At 42.0% G+C, this 7,624-nt stretch overlaps 1 non-coding gene across 1 annotated transcript; it reads right to left on the bottom strand.

The window, feature by feature from the left end:
* Positions 1–837: 837 nt before the first annotated feature.
* LOC114813532 lies at positions 838–975 on the bottom strand. Its single transcript, XR_003761249.1, has one exon. It is a non-coding gene; the product is annotated as a small nucleolar RNA SNORA7 (small nucleolar RNA).
* Positions 976–7,624: the final 6,649 nt, after the last annotated feature.

Here is a 7,624-nt window from a genome sequence, read left to right as displayed (position 1 = left end):
GGGAGTCAACAAATGGGAGCTACAATGTGCACTTATTTTTGGGCCACTTACTGTCTAACACTCAAAACTCAGTACAACTGTAATGGAATTGTGTCTAAATGCTGTCTCCACAATTATTTATTTCTTTTTATTTCTTGTTTTCGAGGGTGTCTATTGTCCTTGTGTCTTTCTCCTTTACTGTTCATTTTGTTTCCCTTTTCCATATTTCTCTGTTTGTGTGTGTATACCTTCATGTTTTTGTATGTGGAGTAAGGGGAAAGTGAGAGAGGAAGGGAAGAAGGGCAGGAGAGAGAAAGGTATCCTACAATTCAAACAAAATATAACTTACAGTGAAATTCAGTCCATATGTGTGTGTGTGTTTGAAAAGACAGATCCTTTGCACCCACAAAAATAGTGTTTTCTGCTGGGCTGCCATCTTTCCATCATATATTTTGTTCTCTTGTTTCTCTTTCCTAGGTAGGCCCCTAAACACTCCTGGGCAGATTTATTCCTGAAATGTTGTTAAATCTGCATTTTAAATCAGCTACCAATATGAGTTATGAGGGAGAGAATGTAGAATTTACATCACTGTGTGTGCCAGTCCAAGATTAGGACCTTAAAAATGGCCATCGCCTGGTATTGCCTTGTCTTACGTTGTTGAGTCGTTTCTGATCCACAGCGACTCCGTGGACACATCTCGCCCAGAATGCCCCACCTTCATCTACAGTCTTTTTGATAATGTATCCATAGTTTTCTTGTTCAAAATATGCAAGTTTACCACTGCCTTCTTCCATGCAGTAAACTTGAGTCTCCACTCACAACTCTCTCCCATGACGCTGCTGTTCAGCCTGAGTTTTGACTTTTGACAGATTGCCTTCCACTCTCTAGCTCCTGCCCAAGCTGGGAATGGAATGGGTATACCTCTGCTTGACTCTCCCTCCAGAAGCCAAGACTGGCAGAGTACTGGAAAATCTCCAGGTACAGTCCTTAGAGGGGCATCTCCTGGTATTTTTGTTCATTCTTGTTCAGATTGTCTTTTAAGCCAACTATGAATCAACTCTGAATCTGGTTTCCCTGGATACAGTTTTATCAAAGATTCAAATTCAGCTTTACCATGTTCAAGTAATACAATTCAGAAGCCCCAACTTATATCTGAGTCGATGTAGGCCTAGGTTGTTACTTGATGCTTTTCAACTAGGGAGGAAAAAAAATACATTCCACTGTAGAGAAGGAAGTCAAATGGAAAGGAGATCATTTATGCACTCCCTTGCTTGGTGAATCATTTGAGAGCTCTGCATGCTGGAGTTAGAATTTACTTCTGATCCATTGTAAACTCTTCCACTTGAACAGGCTACAAAAATCATCAAATATCAGAGGCAACTCAACTCACAAGCCTTTCCTAATTAACGCCTACAACCCCAGTCACATCAACTCATCAGGCATATCTGATGGTAACAGATTTATTTATTTATAGCCTTGTGTAGATATACATAATTGACTGGGGAATCAGTTTATTTTTATTGCCCTTTATGGAAAAAAAAGGATGTCTGCCTCTATTACAGTGTAAATTTCACTATTCATTCATTGTCATATTTATTGAACGCTTACTGTGTGCAGAGCACTGTACTAAGCACTTGGAAAATAAATTCAGTAATTAAGAGAGATAATCCCTGCCTACAAAGGGCTTACAGTTTAGAAGGGGGAAGACAGACATCAAAACAAATAAACAAGCATCAATATACATTAATAGAATTATATACATATCAAAACAAGTAAACAGGCATCAAGATACATAAATAGAATTATAGATATATACATATATAATAAGTGCTGTGGAGCAGGGAGTGGGGGAAGAGCAAAAGGGAGCCAATTGAGGTGATGTGGAAGGGAGGGGAAGCTGAGGAAAAGGAAGGCTTAGTCTGGGAAGGCTTTTTGGGGGAAATGAGCCTTCAGTAGGGCTTTGAAGGGGGGAAGAGTGACTGATGGCGGATTTGAGGAGGGAAGGCGTTCCGGGCCAGAGGTAGGACGTGGGCCAGGGTTTGACGGCGGGGCAGGCGAGATCAAGGCACAGTGAGAAGGTTAGCACTAGAGAAGTGGAGTGTGCAGGCTGGGGTGTAGGAGATAAGGGAGGTTAGGTAAGAAGGGGCAAGGTGATGGAGAGCTCTGAAGCCAATAGTGAGGAGTTTTTGCTTGATATGGGGCTTGATAGGCAACCACTTCAAATTTTTGAGGACGGAGGGTGACATGCCCTGACTGTTTCTGTAGAAAGATAATCCAGGCAGCCGAGTGAAGTATGGACTGAAATGGGGAGAGGCAGGAGCTTGGGAGGCCAGAAAGGAGGTTGATGCAGTAATCCAGTTGTGCCCGGATGAGTGATTGTACTAAAGTGGTAGTGGTTTGGATGGAGAGAAAAGGGTGGATCTTGGTGATGTTGTGAAGGTGAGACCGGCAGGATATGGTGACGGATTGGATATGTGGGGTGAATGAGAGAGCGGAGTCAAGGATGACACCAAGGTTGTGGGCTTGTAAGATGGGAAGGATGGTTGTGCCTTCCACAGTGATGGGAAAGTTCAGAAGAGGACAAGGTTTGTTAGGGAAGCTAAGGAGCTCTGTCTTGGACATGTTGAATTTTAGGTGGTGGGGAGGACATCCAAGCAGAGATGTCCTGAAGGCAGGAGGAGATGTGAGCCTGGAGGGAGAGAGAGAGAACAGGGGAGGAGATGAAGATTTGGAATGATATCGCATAGAGATGATAGTTGAAGCCGTGGGATAGAATGAGTTCTCCAAGGGACTGAGTGTAGATGGAGAATAGAAAGGGACCAAGGACTGAACCTTGAGGGACCCCTGCATTTAGGGGATGGGAGCGGGAGGAGGAGCCCACAAAGGAGACACACTTCATCCACTGGCTGCTCAGTATATATCTTTACTTACTCCTTACTTACTACTTCTACTACTCATTCTCCTACTGCTGCTGCGTGGCTCCGTGGAAAGAGCCCAGACTGGGGAGTCAGAGGTCATGGGTTCAAATCCTGACTCTGCCGCTTGTCAGCTGTGTGAATTTGGACAAGTCACTTTACTTATCTGTGCCTCAGTTCCCTCAACTGTCAAATGGGGATTTAGACTGTGAGCCCCACGTGGGACAACCTGATCACCTTGTATCCTCCCCAGCGCTTAGAACAGTGCTTTGCACATAGCAAGCACTTAACAAATGGCATTATTAATATTATTACTATGAATATTACTATTCATTCATTGATTCAATCGTAGCATGGTGGAGGGGATAGACCATGGGCCTGGGAGTCAGAAAGTCATGGGTTCCAATCCCGGCTCTGTCACTTGTCTGCTAAATGACCTTGAACAAGTCACTTCATTTGTCCGTGCCTCAAGTTACCTCATCTATAAAATGATCTATAAAATGGGGATTGAAACTGTGACAATTTTTATTATTCTCATCATCACTGGTCTTACCACTTCTCTACCCCAGGCTTGATTGTTGTGATCTGTACGTATGGTTACCACAGTATGATATGGCCATTGAGGCACCATCATTTATATCATAGGTGCATTAAGGATCTTTTTATTTTATCTGGTACACTTTCTAAATATGTCTTTCTTCAAATACCACAGTGAGACCTTCTCTTTGCTTTTTTTTTAACCACAGAGTACAAATCACAATATTTAGAAAAATTAAAACTCACCCATATCTTTTGTTATAAAAAAGAAAGATTAATGAACAACTCTCAAAGTATCCTGAAACTGATTTCAGTCAATGGAGAAATCAGGCAAACAGGTGTTGCTTGGTTATACATGACAGAGAAAAAAAAAGAATTTCTCCATCCCTTTGTCTTATGCTGTCGAGTCCTCTCTGGCTACGGTGATTAATTAGCTCCCTGAAGCATCAGATTTCATTATCCCTGACTCACAAATAGAAATAAAAATGTTGTTATTGGTCATAAAATCATCCATCCCTTGTTCAATTGAACGACAGCACCTGGACTCAGGCCCATGGTTGTCAAAGCATCTTTGCAAGTCTTTTTGCCATGTAGACAATTAGTTAATTTTTTTCTTTGAATTTATCTTTTTTCCTTTATATTACCCATGGTATTGCTGACAGAAACATAACTATGAAAGACCTTCAGTCCTGTCCCAAACACTTAGTAGAGTGCTCTGCACCCGGTAAGTGCTCAGTAAATATCAATGATTGATGAAATGATTGAGGTCCAGACAGGTTTGGATTATGCAAGTGTATCAAGTTTTTAGAAAATGGTTAAAGAAAAAGAATGTGACTGCTAATTCTGTCGTATCGTACCCTCCCAAGTATTTAGTATAATGTTCTGCACATAGTGAGCACACAATAAATGCCACCGATTGTTTGATAAAGATTCCCCTTCATCGTTTTGCTAACCAGTAGTTGTTTTCCAGTCTTTTCTTTCTCAAATCCATTCTTAGAATGGATCTGGAATATGCAGTACCATGAGCTTCCAGCTATTTTAAGCCATGAATCCTTGAAACTATATGAGAGTTTTGAAGGCTCTCCTGAAGAACTATGGCACATCTAAGAATGATTAACTGAATGGAAAAAAAATGTAGCCAGTATGAGAATCTGGGTTTAATAATTTACCTAATGATAAACAAAAATAAGATATCAAAGGAGATGGAAGCTTTAAAATAATGACCTGACTAATTTATGCAGAAGCCAAGTGGAAATTGTAATTGGAGTATATGGATAGATTGGTCACATTAATTATTTGTAAGTGGTACCAATTTTGCTAATGCAATTATGGAGAGAGGACTTCTGGGGAGTACAGTCTCAAAAACACGCTCTATAGTTTATTCTAAAGGGCGAGGTCATTCATTTCATAGGAAAAATAGGAAGCAGCACAGCCTAGTGGAAAGAGCATGGCCTAGGAGTTAGGAGACCTGGGTTCTAATCCCAACTCTACCAATTGCCTGCTGAGTGACCTTGGGCAAGTCACCTAACTTCTCTGTGTCTGTTTCCTCAACTGTAAAATGGGGATGAAATACCTGTTCTCCCTCCTATTTAAACTGGGAACCCTGTCTCAGTTTCCTCAACTGTAAAATGGGGATGAAATACCTGTGTTCTCTCCTATTTAAAGTGGAAGCCCTGTGTGGGACAGGGACTGTTTCCAACCTGATTAACCAGTAACTACCCCAGCTCTTAGAACAGCGCTTAGCACATAATAAGGGCTTAACAAATATGATTAAAAAAATATGCAAATTCTTCAGTGAAACCAATGTGCTTATGGACGAGATCGATAACTAAGGAAATATATTTCCCATTACTACCCCGATCAGTGACTAGCAAGGGAGAGTGGGTGGGCCCACTGCTGCTTCCACTATCCTTGAGAGATCAAAGAGCTACTTGAGGTTCGGTTTACAGTGACATTTTCTGATTGAGTACAGCTGAGAAATTCTAGTGAAACACAAAATTAGTCTAGACTTTGCAATTTAGTTGGTCATCTATCTTTGTTCAGATTTTCCTTCACTTCCTTGGATTCTCAGTCTGATTTTACAGTTGGATGGAAAGTGGGATGATTGATCAGAACCATTTTAAATTTCCTGATTTTGGCAGAGATGGTCATGCTATCGTTTGACAGGATTTATTTCATTGCTTGTGATATTATTTTCCCCCTTTCCTTTTGTGATAAACCCCAACCAATTAAAAAAAAAGTATGGTCATTCTCAGCTTTCAAAGTTTTAGAAAGTATTTTGGCATGTGTTAAGAAATAGTTGTGCTATTCAGTATGGAGGATGGAAATAGAGAAGCAGCATGGCTCAGGGGAAAGAGTATGGGCTTGGGAGTCAGAGGTCATGGGTTTGAATCCTGGCTCTGCCACTTGTCAGTTGTATGACTGTGGGCAAGTCACTTAACTTCTCTGTGCCTCAGTTACTTCATTTGTAAAATGGTAACTCTCACTCTAGGCTTCAAGGTTCTCCATCACCTTGCCCCTTCCTACCTCTCCTCCCTTCTCTCTTTATACTGCCCACCCCGCACGCTCCGCTCCTCCACCGCCCACCTCCTCACCGTCCCTCGGTTTCGCCTATCCCACCATCGACCCCTGGGCCACGTCCTCCCGCGCTCCTGGAATTCCCTCACCTCCGCCAAACTAATTCTCTTCCCCTCTTCAAATCCCTACTTAAAGCTCACCTCCTCCAAGAGGCCTTCCCAGACTGAGTTCCCCTTTTCCCTCTGCTCCCTCTACCCCCCCACCTCTCCGCAGCTAAACCCTCTTCTCCCCCCTTTCCCTCTGCTCCTCCCTGTCTCCCGTCCCATCCCCTCAGCACTGTACTTGTACGCTCAACTGTATATATCTTCATCACCCTATTTATTTTGTTTAATGAGATGTACATCACCCTGATTCTATTTATTTGCTATTGTTTTAATGAGATGTTCTTCCCCTTGACTCTATTTATTGCCATTGTTCTTGTCTGTCTGTCTCCCCCAGTTAGACTGTAAGCCCGTCAAAGGGCAGGGACTGTCTCTATCTGTTGCCGATTTGTACATTCCAAGCATTTAGTACAGTGCTCTGCACATAGTAAGCGCTCAGTAAATATTATTGAATGAATGAATGAATGAATGAATAAAATGGGGATTAAGACTGTGAGCCTCACGTGGGACAACCTGAATACCCTTTATCTACCCCAGCGCTTAGAACAATGCTCTGCACATAGTAAGCACTTAACATATACCAACATTATTATTATTATTGTTATTACCTCCTTTTATTTCTGTTAGACTTTCCACCAAAGTCACAGCACCATCATTCTTTAGCTCTTTTGGGAAAGGAGAGGTAAATGTGAGAAGCATTGTGTCTTAGTGCAAAGAGCATGGACCTGGAAGTCAAAGGACCTGGGTTCTAATCCTGGCTCTGCTACTTGTCTGCCATGTGAACTTGGGCAAGACACTTCACTTTGCTGCACCTCAGTAACTACATCTCTAAAATATGAGCCTCACATAGGACATGGACTGTGTCAAACCTGTTTGGCTTGTATCTACTCCAGTGCTTATTACAGTAACTAACACATAGCAAGCACTTAAATACCATTGTAAAAAAAAGAAAAAAAGAGTCAGGATGTTGTGTTCCCTAACTGACTCAACCTGGAGCTAAGCATTGGCTGTGTCACCATACACAAAGGAAACAGCTGACATTATTATCATCCTTTCCTCTTTTCCCACTCCCTTCTGCAACAAACTGACTTGCTCCTTTTGTTCTTCTCTCCTCCCAGGCCCCACGGCACTTGTGTCCACAACTGTAATTTATTTATTTGTATTGTCGGATTTGTCTCCCCAACTCTAGACTGTAAACTCATTGTGGGCAGGGAATGTGGCTGTTTATTGTTGTATTGTACCCTCTGAAGTGCTTAGTACAGTGCTCTGCACACAGTAAGCATTCAATAAATATGAATGAATGAATGGCTGTACTAGTTCTCCTGAGACTGGATGGGAACATGTAAATCAATCATTGGTATTTACTGAACACCTACTGCGTGCCGGGCCTTGTACTAAGCACTTGGGAGAGTAAAACAAAATAGAATAAGTACTCTTGTTCTTCTTCAATAGTATTTATTGAGCGCTTACTATGTGCAGAGCACTGTACTAAGCGCTTGGGATGAACAAGTCGGC

Source organism: Ornithorhynchus anatinus, chromosome 7 (assembly GCF_004115215.2).
Source record: "Ornithorhynchus anatinus isolate Pmale09 chromosome 7, mOrnAna1.pri.v4, whole genome shotgun sequence".
In the NCBI taxonomy this organism is placed as follows: Eukaryota; Metazoa; Chordata; class Mammalia; order Monotremata; family Ornithorhynchidae; genus Ornithorhynchus; species Ornithorhynchus anatinus.
This window is presented reverse-complemented; position numbering and strand designations above follow the sequence as displayed.